We start from the raw sequence: 20819 nt of genomic DNA, 5'->3' as shown, positions 1-20819 counted from the left end.
ATAGAAAATTGAGGACTATTTTTGGAACTTATTGTCAAACTTGGGGTATACTATTAGTAGCTTACTTGGCAGAACTTTCGAATTTGCATTACAAACTGTTGATAGAATATTACCTAAGTCTTAAAAACAACACAACATAGAAATGTAGAATTATATTCCAATCTCAGATCCAAGTGTCTTATATTTAATTTTCTTCCTCTTCATCATGACAACACAAAATTCTCAACATAAAACAACACTGATAACAAAACACCACGCGGATGAAGATAAGTAGCCGTCAAAGTTTGTTTGATTTGATAAGAAAAAAAGAAGCACATAAATGAATTTGAATGTACAATTTAAATGGAATGCAAAAGTTCTCAAGTATCAAATGCATACCTCAACGAAGGTGGTGGTGGTATTATCAAATTCAAGAAATCTAAGGTATCCGTAGGTGTCAACTCCGCGAGAGACCACCATGGTCTTAGATTGTTTAACGTATTGATCCAATGTCTGGCGGCTATAATTTTGTTTAAAGTCTCGTGAGTAGCAAGTCGTTATGGATTAAGATAATTCAAAATACTACACTTGTTGAAATTAAGATAACAAAAATAAAAACAATAATTTTATATGTTAACTTAGAAAAGAAATTTGTATGTCTTTTGAATTGTACTGATAACACGAAACTGAAAAAAAAAAACGAAATATAAAAATACTAGTATTGGCTTAAAAAAAGAAATAAGCACAGTCCTTATCAGGGGGCTTGAAAGGCCCAAAAACAAAATCAAAAAGTGAGATAGGTATGATGAATTCCTAAAAAGCTTATTAAGTTATGATTAGTTTTAATTAATCATTAAGCAGGCGGCAAGCGGCAGGTGTCGCAGATCAAGTGGTTCTCTAGGTTATAAATATTTTAAATTCTTTTTGAGCTAAATTTAAACATTCTTACTATCAAAATATTTATTTTGACGAAAAATATACATAGATCGAGTTTAGTATCGAAGTAAAAAGTAGGGAAGGAGCTCTTAGGTCAGGGCGTATTTCCATTTTAAATGAAAATGTATAAGTTGCGTGCAACCAGTTGGTAGCAACTGCTAACAATTTCACCATTAAATTGTGAGATTGCTGTTAGACCCGTGGGAAATCTTATTGTAGACAAGATGATGGACAGAACGCTTTGATGGGTCTGTTATCAGGCACAAAGACTTCAAAAGATAACCGAATTTTAAATAATTAGGTTCAAAGTTTTCTTTATTTCTTCAATTTTGACCTTATATTTGAATTATACTAAAGATTAAAAGAAGAAGCGTTAGAGATAGTTGCCAGAAGCTTAAAGAGAAGAAATTTCGCATAAATGAAAATTCGTTGTTGTTAGGTATAAAGGTCTTAAGTGAAAAAATTGCATTTTAGGCGTTTTGTTTTGGGTGTAACGACCTTTTTCGATTAATACTTACAATTTGAATTTAGAACAGCTGCTAAATCTATCTATCTATGAATATATATAAAAATGAATTGCTGTTCGTTAGTTTAAAAAAGTTTAAAAGGCGAGAAAAAATCGAATAATTTCCGGGAAAACCCTAAAAACTGCCCTTTTCTATTTCCCATACAAACGATTTCTAGAGTCAATTTGAACTTTATTGCTATTCAATAAAGTTCATATTAAATTATAATCACTCACGTCTAAGCAATTTGTGTGAGTTGCAAAGGGAACAACAGTATGACATTGAAGCATTGGCCGAAACAGTTCGTACAAATGTTCCACAATTAAATTAACAACAAAAAATTGCGTACGACACTTCGATAGAAGCTGTGAACAGTGGATCTGGTGTAATTTATTTTCTTGGTGCTCCCGGAGGAACCGCAAAATGTTTTTAGTTTTATTGCTTTTGGCGAGCATCAGATCGCGAAATGATGTTGCTCTAGCGTTGGCTTCATCTGGAATAGCTGCGACAATGCTAGAAATTACCATTAAACATGCAAATCACCGAAACACCAATTTGCAACATCGCCAAAAATAGGGCAATGGCCAAGATCCTACAGGTATGCAGATTAATTGTTTGGGATGAATGCACAATTGCCCATGAGAGGTCACTGGAGGCGCTGGACAGAACATTGAAAGATCTTCGTGACAAACAAAATATTTTTGGTGGGGCCATGATTCCAGTTATTCCCCGATCAACATTTGCTGATGAATTAAATGCATGCCTACAATCATCGAATTTGTGGCAGTACGTAAAGACACTCCAACTCCAATTAACAACTAACATGCGAGTATTTTTGCAACATGATGAAACTACAAATGGGTAGCCCGATTCCCACAGATTTTTGTCACATCACAGATTCGAAAGAGGAGCTTATTCAGCGTGTTTTCTCAGATTAAGCGCAAAAGTTCAATACCCATAATCGAATGGGTGAACGAGCAATATTGGCAGCGAATAAAATAAAGATTTCGAGGATCTCAATGCAATTCAGAATTTTTTTCCAGGACAGTTTGTTTCCTTCAAATCAGTCGACACCGTAATGAACCAGGATGACGTAGTCAACTATCCCATGGAGTTTTTAAATTCACTGGAATTGCCTTGATTATCACCTTACAATTCGCAGTTAAAAGTAGGATCAGTTGTCATCATGCTGCGTAACATTGAGCAACCTCGACTATGCAATGGAACAAGACTGGCTGTGAAAAAGCTGACGAATAACGTCATTGAGGCAACAATCATAAAAGGAAAATACAAAGGAGAGGATGTCTTGATCCCGCGAATACCGATGATTCCAACGGATTTAAAATTCGATTTTAAACGCTTACAATTTCCAGTACGTCTGGCCTTTGCGATGACAATAAATAAATAAAAAGGACAGTCTTTAGAAGTTTGCTGAATCAACTTAAAGTTTACCTATTTCGTGCATGGACAATTAAACGTCGCGTGTAGGCGCGTCGGAAAACCGTCTATATTCATTTATACAAAAGTTTAGGTCTTTCATTTATCCATTGAGGCAGTTCGAGGTATGCCGGGTCAGCTAGTATCGTATTAATTTAAACAATAAGACAGGCAAATTCATATTTGTTTTGGTTTTAACGTATTAAGCTTTTGATCTGTGGAAGCAGTTTCCGGCTTTTTTACCTTAAATCTAAAATATTACCACTTATTTTGGAGGATTCTAAAGGACTATGAAGGTAGGTAGGTAGAAGTGGCGATCTCAAGCCAACCTAGCATGAGATCCAATTAGCGCTGTAATGCGCCGTTTTGATACCAACAACTCGTTTGACCTGTGATAGAAAGGGAAAGATTTATAGAGAAGCTTCATAGCGATTATGTGAGAGCCATTTTGTCGCATCGAGAAAAAAGATTAGGTCTCTAATCTTTGTCTCAGATAGCACATCAAGTTCCTGAAAGAATGTTTTTCCAAAGTATTTCATTCCAGTGTTTGCCAAAGTAGGACATTGGCAAAGGAAATGGATTATAGTTTCACTTTCTCTACTACTACTTTCACTACAGCTACGGCAAAAGGTGTTGTAAGAGATACCCAACTTCTTTGCATGAACTCCTATAGGCCAATGTCCGGTACAAACCTCTCCTGGCTATGTCTTGCCTTGGCCTGCATAGAAGATCGTTTGTACGGGTTTTGTTATAGGTGGGCCATATCTCCCTAGATATGATGCAGTTGGGTAGATTGCTCCACCTTCGGTTTGATTCAGTTTGGTAGATAGAAAAAATTTTACCCTTCATAGCACCAAGAGGAATGTTAACCATTTCCGCAAGTGAGCTATGAAGGGCCGATCCTTGCCTGGCTAGCTCGTCAGCCCGTTTATTTTCCACGATACCACTTTGGCCCGGAACCCAGATCAGGGTGACACCGAGGTTAATATTCAGGCTCGCAAGCCTATCGCGACATTGCTGGACCAATTTAGATGAGGATGTGGCCGAGTTAATGGCTTTGACAGCTGCCTGACTGTCTGTAAAGATAGCCGCATTTCGGTTTTGGTATTGAAGGTATTGGGTACAAAAAACCACTGTATATCAAAAACCAGAAATCCGATTTCGCTGAAATGTTTTTAAGTGATGTAAGGCTTTTGAAGTTGTGTCTGTAGAATATGTCTCATTTCCATTTCACTTATATTTGGGTTTCATATGATGACACACGAAACAAGCTAATTGTCTAATTTGGGGCTAGCGATCAGTTCGACAAATCTAAAAGTTTTTGGTTTGGAACTTCTTCATCAATCCAGATTAATATTTCTGAGCAACCGGTAGAGATAGTACAAGAAGTGGTTGAATCAGAAAAGCAAAGGTCTTGTTTGAAATGCTGTTCAAAATATATAGAAACAACTCTTTTAGCTTAAAGACCAAGACCAAGGTACGACTGTTTCGCTTAAATAAATTACTCTCTGCTGCTTTATAAATGCAGAACTTGGAAAGGCAAAAATACTGTCACAAGAAAGTTGCAAAAATTTGTCAATAGATGTTTTCGAAAAATCTTTAAGATTTTCTTGCCCAATCGTATCTCCAATGCTAGACTCCATGCGAAAACGGGTCAGGAATCCATAGATTCTATGATATTCTAGATCAACATAGAAGCACGAAGTGACGAATATATGCCCCGTAAAGGGAACTTCACGAATGTAATAGGTCCATGCATTTAGGTAAGGAACTTAAGCGAGAATCTGCTGTTTGACTTTAAGCTCTAAGAACACCTCTGTTACAAGTGGAACCCTTCATTGTTTCAAATTTGGCAAAAATATCGTTTTGGAAGTAAATCTAATAAATGGAATGTTCTTTGACTTTAAAAAATGGAATGTTGATAAAGATTGACATTTGAAAGATATAAAAATGTAAAATGATAAATTTCAGGCAACATTTTTGAAGCATTTACGTGGATTTAAAATATTTATGGATAGAAGAAAAGAACTGTTTTAAATGCAGGGTTGCCAGCTGCACTTCTTTGCATTTTAAGATATCTTTTTGTAGTTGCAAGTAAATATTAGCTTTTAATTAAAACATTCCCGTCTTTCTTATTCTACTTATAAATCTTCTTCTTCTTCGTTCAATGACTTTTAATGTCTCTCAGCATTACATTAATGTAATCGAGACCTTTTTTGAATTGATACCTGAGTGTTTTTGTCTTATATCTACCTCTGGTTTTTTACGTATATCAATTGAATTGTACATTGAACTTTGTCTTTTTTTTCCGACTTTTGTGTACTTAAGGAAAGAAAAGAAAGCCTAGGTTCGATTAAAATAATGTATATTAATGCAAATTTAATACTACGAAGACGTCGACAGCGTCATTCATCAGTGTCATTACATTATTTACCTTTTTTTCTTCCTTCCATTGACATTTCACTGTCGGTCTGACTTCGGGTAGTTGTTGTAACTTGTAAGGTGTTATAAAGGTGGTGTTGAATAATGAACATCTATGAGAGCATTTGAATTCATTGATCAAATTACCAATTCTTGGCCTTTAGAGAAGAAGATATGCGTGTCTGATGATGGGCAAATAAAATAAAACCTTTAGTTACTTGAGTCGTATATAAAGATGCATTCAACTTATGCGGTTTATCGGTTAACCATCAGACATGCGCTGCCTTATATTTAGTTCTTCCGTCTTATATTTAATTTTTCATTCATTTAAGGAGTATCAAAAGTACATAGGAAAGGTATATATTTAAAAGTTGATACATGTAATTTCAATACATCAATGGAATGAAGCCTTAGAAATGGTTCTTAGAGATTTGATTGGGATAGTATTCTTTTAAGGTGCTGAGCTGATGAATATTGAATGACGAAGTTTGTAGGGGCATTTGAGGAATTTGTATTGTGGTTAAAATAAACAACTCGCTTGAACTTGTGAATGAAATTTGTATGATGGAGGAAAAATTTAAGGGCATTTGGAATTACATAATTCAAAGAAAACATAAAACTATATACAACATAAAAACATATAAAAAGGATGACAAAATTCTAGAGTTCAATTTTGTTTTACTTGGAACACAAATAAGGATGTGCCTTGTTTTTTGTTGAGACATTTTTGCTTGTTAGTGAAAAATTGCTTCGCAAATAAATACTAACACAGACCTTGATGGTTGTCCTCATCCTCGCATCATTTATTTAAAAAAAAAATACATCCATACATATGTTATGAAAAATATTGTTGAAATGCACAATGTCATGTTTTATTATTTTACCTACAATCTAACAAACATAGATACATTTGTAGAACGTTCTAGATGTCCTACATTAGTCAGTGTTCCCAATTACAAAATATTTTTTTTGTAAAAAATAATAAAAATATTATTCATCGTCACATAGGAGGGGAGACATACAAACAACTAGGACAAGTCAAGTATAAAGGAGGAGAAAACAAAAAACAGATGTACTTAATTCAATTGCCTTTTGCTCTATACACCACTAGTAGTGGGTAGGGTATTATATGGATGAGGGTTGGAGCAATTGTGCCTTTGAAACTCTGAAACAAAAGCACCTATACCTATATATCTGTATATCTACTTTAGTTCTTTGTTAAAGAAATCAACATATACGTAGTTGCTCGCTCCTTAAGGATGAGAAATAAGTCAAGAAACCATAAGATAAGGTGGTTTGAATTAAACTTTAAAAATATATCAACACTCCTAGATAAAAGCATATGTTTGCATTTTAGTATAGGAGGAAGATAAGATGCAACTAGTATTTTTTCAGGATAATTGGAGGAGTTGAAAAATTTAAAGTGCATTCTTAGAGACATCTTTTTTTAGGTTTATTAACTTTTTATTTTCTTGAGGCTTAAGGGCAGTGATTTGGTCTCGGATACAGGGTGACTAGGAAGCAGGCATATGTTTTAGAAAAGAGGTGGAGTTTTTGTAAAGATGTTGGCCGATATCAATCTGTTTGTGGGAAATGCAAACAACCTAACGACCTGCATCGAAAAAGAACCAACCTTCGACTCTGATCAGCAAAATTTGGAATCACCAGGGTCAAAACAGTTTATTTTTTGTTTAGAATATGGGAAGCTTTTTGAGCTAACAGTACAATTAGTAAGTGTTTGACGGATCACCAATTCAAAAAGATTGACATATTGTTTCGGTGTATGACATAACGACATCATCGGACCGTATTTTTTTACCTAGATTCGGAAAGAAAGACCGCGAACGCTGAATGAAATGCCACAGACGTTGACTGATGTAATAAGATTTTCTAATGCTCGACAATCTTCGCAAATTATCGACCGATAGCCTCTTTTCTAAGGTCATGGAAACGCTGATTAATTATCAGCTTAAGAAATATCTTGAGGAACGGAAGTTTCTCAATGACCGGAATTCTGCTTTCGTAGCAATAGGTCCACTAGTGATCTCATGGTTCATCTCACCGAACAGTGTAACAAATCTTTACATTGTTTTAGGAAAGTAAGATTATTGCACTTGATATTTCAAAGGCATTTGATAAAGGCTGGCATCTTGCTCTTTCATGGAAATTGCGTGCTTTTGTTATTGACGATTCTCTTCTTAATTGGATTCGAGATTTTCTTTCGAACCGCTCAATTAAAGTTGTTTTTTTACGGATTCAAGTCTGAAACCCATAAAATATATCCTGACCAATTCCTCATTTTTATAAATAATCTCCTATTTGCAACTTCGAATCTAATACATTGTTTCGCTGACGATAGCACTCTTAGCTTTTCATATTCGTTTTCAGACTCACAACCCTCCTCTTCGGATGTGGAACTGCAACGGCGAAATATGATTAGCTCATTTAATTCCAACCAAGACAGCATTGTACAATGGGGAATAAAAAACCGTGTGAAATTTAATTCTTCGAAAACCCAATGCTGTCTTGTATCGTTAAAGCGAGATATACCCAATTGCATCAACGAAACTGAAAATCAAGCCATCCTTGGAAAGTGCATCAGCATCCACCTTTTGTGGAGCGATCACATGTCGCCAAAAATGCCGCAAGATGTCTAGGTTTTTTGAGACGATGCAAGGCATTTTTCTCTCCGTCTGATCTGGCTACAATCTACAAAACCTATATACGTCCGAAACTTGAATAAAACTCTTATCTCTGGGCGGGTGCTCCAGTAACTTATTTAAGCCTCTTGGACAGTATTCAAAGAAGAGCTTTTAAATTGCGTCACTCGAACATCGTCGTAAAGTTTCTTGTCTCACGCTTTTTTACCGTTATTTTAACGAATTATGCTATATACACCAGGTTACGATCTAATTACTGCTCAGATTATGAATGAAATGCCATTGAAAGCCTTCATAAAACTCCAATATATAATAAATGCATGACTTTAGCACCGGTATGTCCCGCACCATTCGAAAATTGCTGAAGTAATTGTCATACCAAAGCAAGGTAAACCACCTACAGAAGTGACAGCTTACAGACCAATATCGCTTATACCAATTATGGCAAAAGTTTTTGAAAAACTGCTTCTGAAGAGACTTAGCAAAATCATAGAAGAAAGAAGGTTAATCCCAAACCATCAGTTTGGCTTTAGAAAAAAACATTCCACGATAGACCAAGTTCATAGAATATCGGATGTAATACAAAAAGCATTAGAAGAAAAACAAGTATGTTCAGCTACTTTCCTAGATGTTGCTCAAGCTTTTGACAAGGTTTAGCATGAGGGACTTAAATACAAACTGCAAAGGGATCTTCCCAGGCAGTACTTTGAAATATTAAAATCGTACATCTCAGACCGATTGTTTAGAGTAACGTACGATGAAGAATACTCGGAATTGAAGAAAATAGAAGCCGGTGTACCACAAGGAAGTGTCCTAGGTCCAACCCTGTATTTACTATACACAAGGGATATTCCAGTTGGTAATCACACCATAATGGCTACTTTTGCAGATGATACCGCAATTTTGGTACCCGGCAAATGTGTCTCTAAGGCAGCAGTAAAACTACAAAATGCCTACGACACTGTGAGAGCTTGGACCGAAAAATGGCGTATCAAACTCAATGTAACAAGATCTTCACATATAAACTTTACAAATAAAAAGATAAACAATCTTCCAATAATCATTAATAATCAAGCTGTACATTACGCCAATACGGCCAAATACCTTGGAATGACTTTGGATGCAAAGCTTAAGTGGAAAGAGCACATCAAAAAGAAAAGAGAAGAACTAAACTTGAAATATAGAAAAATGTACTGGTTACTTGGTAATAAAGCTGTTTAATCAAGTACTAAAGCCTGTTTGGACCTATAGAATCCAATTATGGGGCTGTACAAAGAAAACAAATACCGAAATCATCCAAAAATTCCAAAACAAAGTCCTTCGTGGAATAGTTAATGCACCTTGGTACATAAGAAATACCGATCTACATCGTGACTTACAAATAGAAATGGTTACAGAAGTTGTTAAAAAATATAAGAAACCATGTTCGGAGATTAAGAAGAACCAAGCCTCATGAGCTTATGGTCTAAAAAAAATGGGAAAGTATTAAAAGTTTAAACTTCCCCCAAAGTGATTGTACAAAATTAAGAAAGAAAAATCGGAAGTCGATCCTTCAAGATTGGTCCTGATGAAGAGGTGGTTTTAGTGGTTAAAAGTCCCATACTACTTGGTGTCGAATACTGCCAAGTGTCTTTTGAAGATTTCCTCCTGTCAAAAAAAAGAATGCTATATATCCAGTATGAAATAGCCATTTGCATTCCTTCCGCTTAAATAATTTAACGGTAATACCCGCGCTCCTGGGAATGCCCATCAGTTTAACCTTAAGCAAAACTTCGGCCGTACTGTGAAGTACAGAAAATCACTTTGTAGCCGTACTACGCGAATGTAAAACTCCTTGCCACGCTCTATCTTATCTATCATTGCAATGTTCAGGAATTCAAGATCAATGTACACCGACATCTCCTATCCAACTCTTCCGTCTTTTCCTAATGCTCACACTGTGTCTTTGACATATTAAAGGTAAACAAAACCCTTTTAGTTTTCGCTAATTATAAAAAAAAGAAGCACACAAATTTGGAGGGTTCTTGCCTTTACATTTTTTTAACACACCCTGGCGGATTACGTTGAAATAATATAAAGTAAATTTGTCGACAGTTAAATGCAATTGTTTCTTCAATTTCTTCCGACTTCAAATATAACTTGCATCTTGGAAGAAGTATTGGCTAGTGACAATTTTTCGGTTAAAACGGATAGTGTCGAATATCTTTATATTTTTACTTTGATTGTAAAAAGACGGCTCGGTGATAACTTACCAGTCTAAAGGCAGCATTCGAAATTATTAACAGTTCCTTTGCTTAAACATGACAATAGGTTTCATATTTTTCAGTTTTAGCAAAAATTCCAATAAATTATTTTAAAAATGATGGTCATTATAAAAAAGTGTGAGAACGTCTTGTTTGCTTAGACTCATCAAACTCGGGACTTAAGACAGGTTCAGACAACACAAGGGACTTAATTTGCAGTCAACTTCATTCTTTAAACGTACATTTTGACCAGTTTTTTAAAATAGTTTTTCAAATTTCATGAATTTCAAATTCAGAACTTAATTTCACAAACTTCTACTTTCAGTTTATAGTTCGAAAACTACCAAAAACATTATTGTCTACACTACAAAACACTCCTCAGGCGATTAATCTATCACGATTTGTATTTTGTACTGTTAAGAAATATTACTTCTTTTTTTCCAAACTGAGTCCTTTTACAAAAAACATTCAATGAAGTTTGTGAATAATTCATAGAGTAATAAAGTTCAGCTTTCAGTTGAATGAAAAAACATGTTCAATTGTCATTTTGACAGAAAAAGACTTGACTTAGGAAGATTTTTCTTGACTAACTTTCCAGCCATTCCATTCCTGACAACATTACTCGAACACAGGAATGGTAGAGAGTTGTAAGTCACTAGGTCCTAGTTCTTAACGGAATGTTGCGCCACCCAATTTATTTTTTTTTTTTTAACTTTCCAGCCAACTTTCCATTAAAGTTGTCTTAGTTTGAAAGTAATTTTTTGGGAACTGGCCAATCAGATATTAGAAACTTGGCCTACTTTCAAGTTCTTTATGTCGTTTGAACCTGCTTATTTGTTGACTGTTATTGGCGGTCTGTTACTCAAATATTGGCTTCTGCAAACGCTGCAGAATTGTTATATTCGATTCTTTAAAAACAGAAGTTTATTCTTGTGAACTTTTATTTTAAGGAAAAAGACATAGATACATATAATTTGGCTCTGCATTTCACTTTTACTAGAAACGAAAACGAAATTTTAGAAGAATATACAAATTCAACTCGACTTGATAGAACTTTTTTCTTTTAAGTTGAAAGAAAGCTCTTATTGATTTGACGTCAATGCTTTGGCGAAGTTTTTGAAATAGAAATTTTAGAATAAAATACAAGTTAATCTCGACTTGATTGAATTTTTGTCTTTTAAAAATGAAGAAACCTCTAATTGATTTGACATCAATGATTTGGCGAAGTTTTTGAAAACAATCTAAATGTGAAATACTGGAAACAAAAGGTTCTTTACTTTCAAATACTATTACGAAAGGTTTTAAGAACACAGCTGATAATTATTAGTAGTTAACATTAACAAACCTTGATTTTTAGGTAACATAATTTAATCTTGATTTCTGTTCATATTGGAGATGCTCTGTTCAAAGTTTTCAGTTTTAACACAAACAAAAAAATGTTCAAACACTCAACCCATAAAAGACACGTTTTATTCAACTTATAAGGAATGTAAACATTTATATAGTCTTAAAGTTTCACCTTAATTTGAAACAAATTCCATAAAGCCGGTACTTGCATTTCAATAAGACGTAAAAGATATAAATTGTATTCCGTTGTGTACTTATGAGATGCTTCTCCTTTATATCTAAGAATTTTGTTCCATCCATATAATATTTATTATTCTACGAAAAAAAGAATTATCTAAAGAATATAAAATATTACTTGCAGTCATTTTTCAGACTAAACACTATTTTTCTTACTTTATGAGTTTATATTTTATAGGTACGTCTTACAAATAGTCGAGCCACATTGCCATAATTCATCTCTCTTAATCTCACCGTTAAAATGTCACTACGCACATTTTTCGCGCACTTAAGTTATTCTAAAAATTACAATTTCCGAAATGGTTTTTTCTTTTTTGTTTTTATATATGTATCAATCCTATTTTGCATAAATACTAAATACCTACTGATGCTACTGCTGCAAGCAATTCTTTATAGTTTATAAATCGAAAGTAAGTGTTCTTCTTTGCTATAAAATTCTATTTATATAAATAAAATAATGACTCTTCAGCGCCAAGTGCAACTTCATACTTATTTTCGTCAGAATTACGTAGAGATGCACTGAGAAAAATTTTTCAATGAAATTTATACTTGATTTTTAAAAAAATAAAAATTTCCAATAAGCCATAAAAATAGCAGTTAAATATAGAGCAAAAATAGGAATTATCTTTATTAATAAATTCAAATTAAACGTAAATTATGTTATTCAGCGAGCCAAGATCGAAATATTTAGCAAAAATACAAGATAATTGTTGGTAAATAATCAAAGACTTTAAATTTGCCAGTAATCAACCATAAAAATAAAAGTTTGTTGAAAAGTGCTAAAATCTATAGAAATATAGATACAGAATTCAAATTATATAAACGAAAGCGTATGATACTCAATGTAGGCCAATAAGAAGTTTAAAGAACTCTGTAAGACTTAAAAAAAGTTATACGCTGAAAAGCAAGCAGTCCGTATCAACATTTTGTAAAAACGCCGCTGATTTTTGGAAACTGGCTACAGAGCTGAATGGAAAAAGTTCTACTATCCACACAAAGATGTCTTCAAATGTAATGCATTCCAATTTCAAGGATCTTTAAAATCCTGAAACAACGCTGACAAAGTGGTAATTTGCAGCACATGGATTCTTAGTCGACTCTCTGGACTGTACATTTACATTTAGCGAGTTAGAAGAAACGATGGAGACGCTTGAAGATTGAAAAGCAGCCAGTTAGAATGGTATATTCTAGTGAAATTTTTTAAGCATGGTACTGTCATGCTCAAAGGGCACCTTTTGAAACTTTTAAATACAGTTTTGGAGGAAGGACTGCCTCCAGATGAATTTCGAGATGATAATTATATGTCCGATCCACAAGAAAGGATCTTTACTTGATGCAGGTAACTACAGAGGGATTTCCTCTATAAATGCATCTTATAAGATATTTACAACGATAATGCATATTCGTCTTGTTAGTTGGATTGAGACCGGAAACTTGCTGAGGGAGTTCCAGGCTGGATTTAGACCAGGATATTCAGCAATAGATAACATTTGTATCCTCAGGAGCTTTGCAGAGAATTTCTTGCAACAGAGTAAATAGCTGTAAGTATTTTTTTACTGATTTTAAAGCATCTTTTCATACAATCACTATTCTAAACGGTGATTTTTTAAGAGCTTGAGAACTTTAAAAAAAAAAACGCATAAAATTTGCAAAATCTCATCGATTCTTTATTTGAAACGTTAGATTGGTCCATGACATTTACTTTTTGAAGATAATTTCATTTAAATGTTGACCGCGGCTGCGTCTTAGGTGGTCCATTCGGAAAGTCCAATTTTGGGTAACTTTTTCGAGCATTTCGGCCGGAATAGCCCGAATTTCTTCGGAAATGTTGTCTTCCAAAGCTGGAATAGTTGCTGGCTTATTTGTGTAGACTTTAGACTTGACGTAGCCCCACAAAAAATAGTCTAAAGGCGTCAAATCGCATGATCTTGGTGGCCAACTTACTGGTCCATTCCTTGAGATGAATTGTTCGCCATCTTGTTGAAACCACATGTCAACCAAGTTCAGTTCTTCCATTTTTGGCAACAAAAAGTTTGTTAGCATTGAACGATAGCGATCGCCATTCACCGTAACGTTGCGCCCAACAGCATCTTTGAAAAAATACGGTCCAATGATTCCACCAGCGTACAAACCACACCAAACAGTGCATTTTTCGGGATGCATGGGCAGTTATTGAACAGCTTCTGGTTGCTCTTCACTCCAAATGCGGCAATTTTGCTTATTTACGTAGCCATTCAACCAGAAATGAGCCTCATCGCTGAACAAAATTTGTCGATAAAAAAGCGGATTTTCTGCCAACAAGGGCCCATTCACTGAAAATTCGACGTTGTGGCAGATCGTTCGGCTTCAGTTCTTGCACGAGCTGTATTTTATACGGTTTTACACCAAGATCTTTGCGTAAAATCTTCCATGTAGTCGAATAACACAAACCCAATTGCTGCGAACGGCGACGAATCGACTTTTCACGGTCTTCAGCAACACTCTCAGAAACAGACGCAATATTCTCTTCTGTACGCACTGTACGCATTCGTGTGGTTGGTTTAATGCGATTGGTCACAATCGCATTAATTGTTTGCCCACTTGGTCGATTATGTAGACCATAAATCGGACGTAAAGCGCGAAACACATTTCGAACCGAACACTGATTTTGGTAATAAAATTCAATGATTTGCAAGCGTTGCTCGTTAGTAAGTCAAAGCATACTGAGCATCTTTCTCTTTGACACCATGTCTGAAATCCCGCGTGATCTGTCAAATACTAATGCATGAAAATCCTAACCTCAAAAAAATCACCCTTTATAAGCGCGTTCTTGAGCACCTATATAGAGGAACAGGGGCGGCTGTATAGACAGGTGAAGTACTCTCAGACTATTTTAAAACCTCATCAAGGGTCAGGCAAGGTTGTACATTGAGCCCTACTTTGTTTGCACTATTCATAGACGACCTTTAAGACTCCCTGCCGGGTGGAGTGGATTTGGCAGGAATGCGAATTAAGGCACTTCTGTTTGCAGACGATATAGCCATGTTTGCGCATTCACTGAAAACTCTGCAGCTCATGATTAACAGGATTTACCACAATTGTCAGCTATGCAATTTAATGTAGATAAATGGAAGGTTATGATTATTAAAAGTGCTGGTGCACGTAATGCATCAAATGAAAATTATAATATAATAAAATGTTAGACTGCTAAAAGTCGAATTGTTTGTTCCTGAACACCAATTATTTTTAATAAATATGATTTAAAATCATGAAAATAAATTTTTTTATTTTTAAAATCATGAAATGAGAATAAAAATAAAAATAAACCACCATAGGTGTTCTTATATGCATTTCGCCCTGATGTAATGGTTGGGCTCATCATCATCCCTTAGCAAGGAAATAAAAACAGCTACAATTTATCTTCTGTGAAGACTTGTAGCAACCATATAATTCACAGTAGCTTTATGTAGCTCATATTATATAGAATCTCGATTTATTCGAGAAAATATAATATGCGTCAAGACAAGGTGTAATGGCCATCTTCTGATGAGCTTAGCCATTACATCGGGGCAAAACGCATATAAGAACACCTATGCTGGTTTATTTTTATTTTTATTCTCATTTCATGATTTAACAAAAAAAAAATTATTTTCATGATTTTAAATCATATTTAATAAAAAAAAAAATTAAAGCTTTAATCGCGAAAATATTGAATGAGTGAGGCTACAAATACCTTGCCATTACTGTTACAAATAATTTAAATATGGGAAAACACGTGAAGGAGAAATTGGTTAAGGTGAAAACTGCTATTAATATGACATGGAAACAATTCTTCATTAATAAGTGTATACCACAAAGCAGCAAGTTTAAAGTATTTGAAGCAGTAACTGGGAGCATACTTTTATATGGATCGCAGGTATGGGGAAGTTAGAAGTACAATTCAGTTGAAAAACTCCTAGCGCACTAATACGCCACACTACGTTATAATGCTGGAAACGGGTTTTTATGAAAACATTAAAGCTACAAGCGGACTTCTTGCTTAACGTTTATAAAATAAATAATTCACGGGTCGTGAAAAGAGTGCCCGAAAAAGCTATACAAGATCGAAATAGTTGGTATTAAAAGTGGCCATCGAGGATTTAACAACCGCTAAAAACATCTTGTATGAGTTCATTTTAAAGGTTGATGAGAAATTTCGAGCTGAATATATCGCTAAAGCTTCTAATTCCTTGCACAGAACAACTTACAGTAAAATAAATCATAACTTTTCAGAGAACAACTTATTTAAGGATTCCAATAATGTCCGTGTGATTTCTATGATGGTCAGACTACGTAGAGAACTTATATAGATTTATATTTCATTCCACACAGACCTGAGTGTAATATGTGCAACCTATCAGAAAGAGAGAATACTGTCCACTTCTTGAGAAAATACCCCATTCTCAGAAAAATCAGAAGAAATGTATTCAAAAAAGACTGATTATCGGAAGATCAAGTGTTAAGTTTATTGAATGAAATTAATGTTGTCAAACTTTACGAATTTTGCAAAAATGTGCTTAGATATAGAACTACTATAAAGAACTATGATTGTGTTTCTATTCACTGCTTTTATTGTTAAAAAATTAAAAATACCTTTATTAATATTGAAAAGTAATTATTTTGAGGGCTTTTTACATTCATTGTGTTTTGTTGTCAATCTGGTAGAAGGCAATCGCCATGCCATAATGATTTTTGTAAGCGTTTTTGGTGTGTCACTTTAATTCAATTGTATCTCTCTATCTGTCCAGTAGATTTTTGTCAATGAGACAAAATCGTCTATTTGGTTTCAATACGAAAAATTATTTCCTAATACATCTTCAAGGAGACGTTTTTAGTATTTCGTAAGGCCGAATTTTAGTCACTTGTTAATTAAATTTGATTAATAGAAGTACAATTGCTTCAAATTAAATCCAAGACTCAAAAGTCAAAGCCGTCTAATGGCTGAAACACAAAAACGCTTCAGCTTCGGTTTCGGCTTCACCTGAGGTTTACGAGTTCAGCCATAGCAATTCATGCATGCTACCACAATGAAGCTTTGACCTCACGTTTCGTTTGACAACCTTTAGGAAAAGAACGTAATGTAACTCTAAACGGAAGCTCAAATTTGTTGAACATTTGCTTTGTCTGACAGCTCAGTAGCTTTAAAAAAAGTCAACAAACATTAACTATAAGTTTTTCTTGAAAACCTTTTATTTTTATAGAACAGAAAATGAGTTTCGGGAATGTCGGTAATACCCGGTCCAAAACACATATTGAGCTTCCGGGGACCAACCAACGTCTTTCAGTCTGCGAAAAATCAAAACAAACTTTTGAGGAAAAAATAACAGCTGCTAATGACAGAAGTGTCATTTTGGAAATGCAACCATGAAGCTGGCCCATCATAACGTAGACGAAGGCGAAGTTGAAGCGTGTTTGTGTTTCAGCCATAAGTTACTCGTAACTCTTTGTTGAACTAAACCTTAATTTCGTGAGGTCGAATTTTAATTAATAGTTGATTCTATTTTATTAATACGGATACAATTTTTTTCAAGTGAACTTTACAAGTTATTTCTTTGGGTGTACCTATGCCAATTCAGCTTAAAGTGAAATATTCTTAGTTTGCACATTTCTCTCGTCACCTTCCTCATTGGAATCTGTTTTTCTGCCGGCCCTCATCGTCGTCATTTGGCAGCAGGAAATTCGAAAAAAGATGTCGAGAGGATGTACCCTCGATAGGTATACAGAGTTTGGAAATGAAAGGAAGCTTGTTTGTTGTTTCAGTGTGTGATAGTGATTCACCAAGAGAGAGAGATGAAACTATTTTAAACCTTCCTATTTTTGGTAAGCATCATCATAACAACAAAAACAATAAGAACAAAATCTATAGCACATGCATTTTTGTGTGTTTTCTTATCTTGAAAAAGACACACAAAATATAGAAATAGAGCGCACTTTAAGATCAAAAAATCCCTCTTAAGATGAAGAACAACGAACCAAAGAAAGAACGAACGTACCTAGAAACAAACCAACGATGACAAAAGCTGACAGCAGCTGAGTAGAGAAGCACTAGAATGTGTTGTTTGTTAAGCCTGTGACCTGATTTACTAGGAGTGAGGACCATACCTACTCGTACTCCTATTCCTAGTCAATGGAAGCACGAATAACACCAACAAGGAAATTCCTTCCAAAGAAGAATATCTGTATTGTGTGTGTTGGGAAGTGACATTGGAATCCTCTGCCTGATGCGCTCTGAAGACAGCTGTAAATATCATCACACACGCTTCAGCTCCAACACTTGGTTTTTATTTTATTTTGTTAGGAAAAACTGCAAAAGAAGAAAAGTAAATCAGGGAAAATGTGTTTTCTTCAGCAATTCATTTTATCGATGACATTTGATATTTTTACTTTTCGGATCGGAGGACTGTTTTCTTATGGTTTCCTCTCTTCTCTGCTAGGATAGGAATATATGATCGTAAGCGCCAGTTATAGGAATGAATTATGAGTATTGAGTATGGATATGGAATAACATCCTGTCTAATGTGATATTTGATTAAGTAGTTCCTTTTTCAATACTGGATTTATGTGCATCACATATAAGTTTTGTGTGGAAGTCTATTTTGGTAGAGTTACTTGAACCTATACATACATTAGACAACCACTTTATTTTTGGTTCTTTTTGAGGATGTCCGATTGATTTTGTATGTTTTTGAAAAACCACAAGAAATTCAATTTCCAAACAAAAACACATATGTTTTGAAAGAGAAAATTCAATTATAGAATTTGTGAATTGGGGATTTGTGTTTTTCAAAATAAATAAAGGAACAGCTGCTGTTTTTTCTCTTATAGTGACTAAGGTCATGGAAGTTAATGAATAGAAGATTTATTTTTGAAATGTGTATTGTGTAAGGATGTACTTGAAAATGTTCTATACATACTCAAACTTATCTATAAACCTACTTTGAAAGTGTCATCTTAGATGTGTGTGTATAAGTGTCAGAATATGTGATTATTATTTATGATAAATGGTACAAGTTTAAGCTCTTTAATTTTAATGTCATATCTTATTTGAATGTCAGTTTTAAGAATCACATTTTTGAAGGGGTGGTTCTTGTTCAAAAAGATGTAACTCACGGAAACCAAGACTCTAGACAGTTTGATTCATTAATCATGAGAGTAAATCAGAACTAGGAATTGTCATGGGACGAGACTTTTGATAGTCTCGTCAAAATCTCCGGTCTCGTGATATTGTCATGGAAACAATTTTTTATTATCAAACCTGTCTAGAACTAATTTGTCAAATGCATTTTTAGAGGAGGAAAGTGATGGATCATAAAATGTCATTTTCATCTTAATTTACAAATATGTTTGTTGTTTTTTGCCTTTTTAATTTTACGATACACAGAATGCGAAGTTAAATATGCAAAATTAAAGCTTGTGAATTACAATATTCAAAAAAAACTCCAGTCTTAGTCATAAAATGATTGAAAAAATGTATATTTCAGGTTTTGGTCATAATGGGTCTAATAATAGTTCACACCATTGCTTTAATTTGCTATAAAAATAATCTCCAATTTTGCTATTTAAATCTCTAAAAAAAATTAGAATACAAATTTTCAATGATGAGCTCGACTTAAATGTAAGTATTATAATTATATCGCGCCTTTTGAAAGTCCACCATTGAAAATTTGAAATTTAAATTTTAAGCATTTGTAAAGCAAATTATGAGATTATTTTTGATGGCCATGACTTAATTTTATTTTATCTATTATATTTTTGGAAAAATGTAATTTCTATAAATAAAATTTCTTACCAATTTTTATTGTGGAAGTTAGGGTTCAAATAACTTTTTGTTCAAGTCTTAAATAGTCACCCAAGACATGAGAAATAATTTGGATTCAAATTTATCATAAAAATTGTTTTAATTGGACTTTGAAAAGCATTATTATGCCCACAAAATGACAGTTCTTTAAGTCAAAAGAAAAAATGCTTCTTAGTGTAAGAAATTAAGTAAAACATCACTAAAACAAATGCTGATTAACTGCAGGATCGCTAAGATAGTTTTATTATAATTTTGTCTTCCTGTTTTCCAATTCAAAACACCATGAATGTTTTAAAATTCACTTTAGAATATTTTAACAGAATTGCACTGCGCAACCGACACCATTGTTATCGATAATTTGCTTAATAAAACGTCGGTAAACTCGCAATATTGATTTTTCTATATCAAATCTGTAAACTTAAACATAATTTAACTAAAACAAAACATTTAAAAACTGAAAAGCAAAAACGCGTTAACGTTTTTTAACAAGTATGTATCTTAAAAGATATGCACTGCAATACCGACATCATTGTTATCGATATTTTGTTCACTAAAAACGTCGGTTAACTTGCAAAATTGATTTTTCTTTATCAAATCTTTTCAATTAAACAAAATTTAACTAAATCAATAAATTTCAATACTCAAAGGAAATAGGTATCTTCAAAGAGACGCACTTTACTACCGACATCATTGTTATCGATATTTTGTTCAATAAAAACTCGGTAAACTCGCAACATTGATTTTTCTGTATCAAATCTTTTCACTACAACAAAATATTTCAAAACTGAAAAGCAAAAAAGAGCTAATCGTAGTTTAACAAATATGTATCTTAAAAGAGGTGAACTGTACTACCGGCATCATTGTTATCGATATTTTGTGCACTAAAAACGTCGGTAAACTCGCCAAATCGATTTTTCTGCATCAAATCTTTTCAATCAAACAAAATTTAACTAAAACAAACAATTTCAATACTCAAAAGCAAAAAGGAGCTAAACGCGTGCCTAAACTAAAAAAAATACTCATTCCGGAGTCACACGTTGGTCTCACACGCGGTCTTGAAAGACTAAAACAATCAGTTGAACAAGTGGCTTGTTATGAAGATACAAGACATCTAACGTCAACACAAAACAAATTTAATAATCAACCTTGGCAACTTAGGTTTATTGACAGATTAACACGATTAGTCTATTGTCAAAAAAATAAACTAAATTTTATAAATAAGTTATTAAAATGCAGC

The 20819-nt window shown here is 33.9% G+C and overlaps 1 protein-coding gene across 1 annotated transcript in view; it reads right to left on the bottom strand.

The window, feature by feature from the left end:
* LOC129946187 (uncharacterized) overlaps positions 1-20819 on the bottom strand; it is a 507301-nt gene that overhangs the window by 3837 nt on the left and 482645 nt on the right. The gene's annotated exons all lie outside the window — the stretch shown is intronic.

This window comes from Eupeodes corollae, chromosome 2 (assembly GCF_945859685.1).
Source record: "Eupeodes corollae chromosome 2, idEupCoro1.1, whole genome shotgun sequence".
Lineage (NCBI taxonomy): Eukaryota > Metazoa > Arthropoda > Insecta > Diptera > Syrphidae > Eupeodes > Eupeodes corollae.
This window is presented reverse-complemented; position numbering and strand designations above follow the sequence as displayed.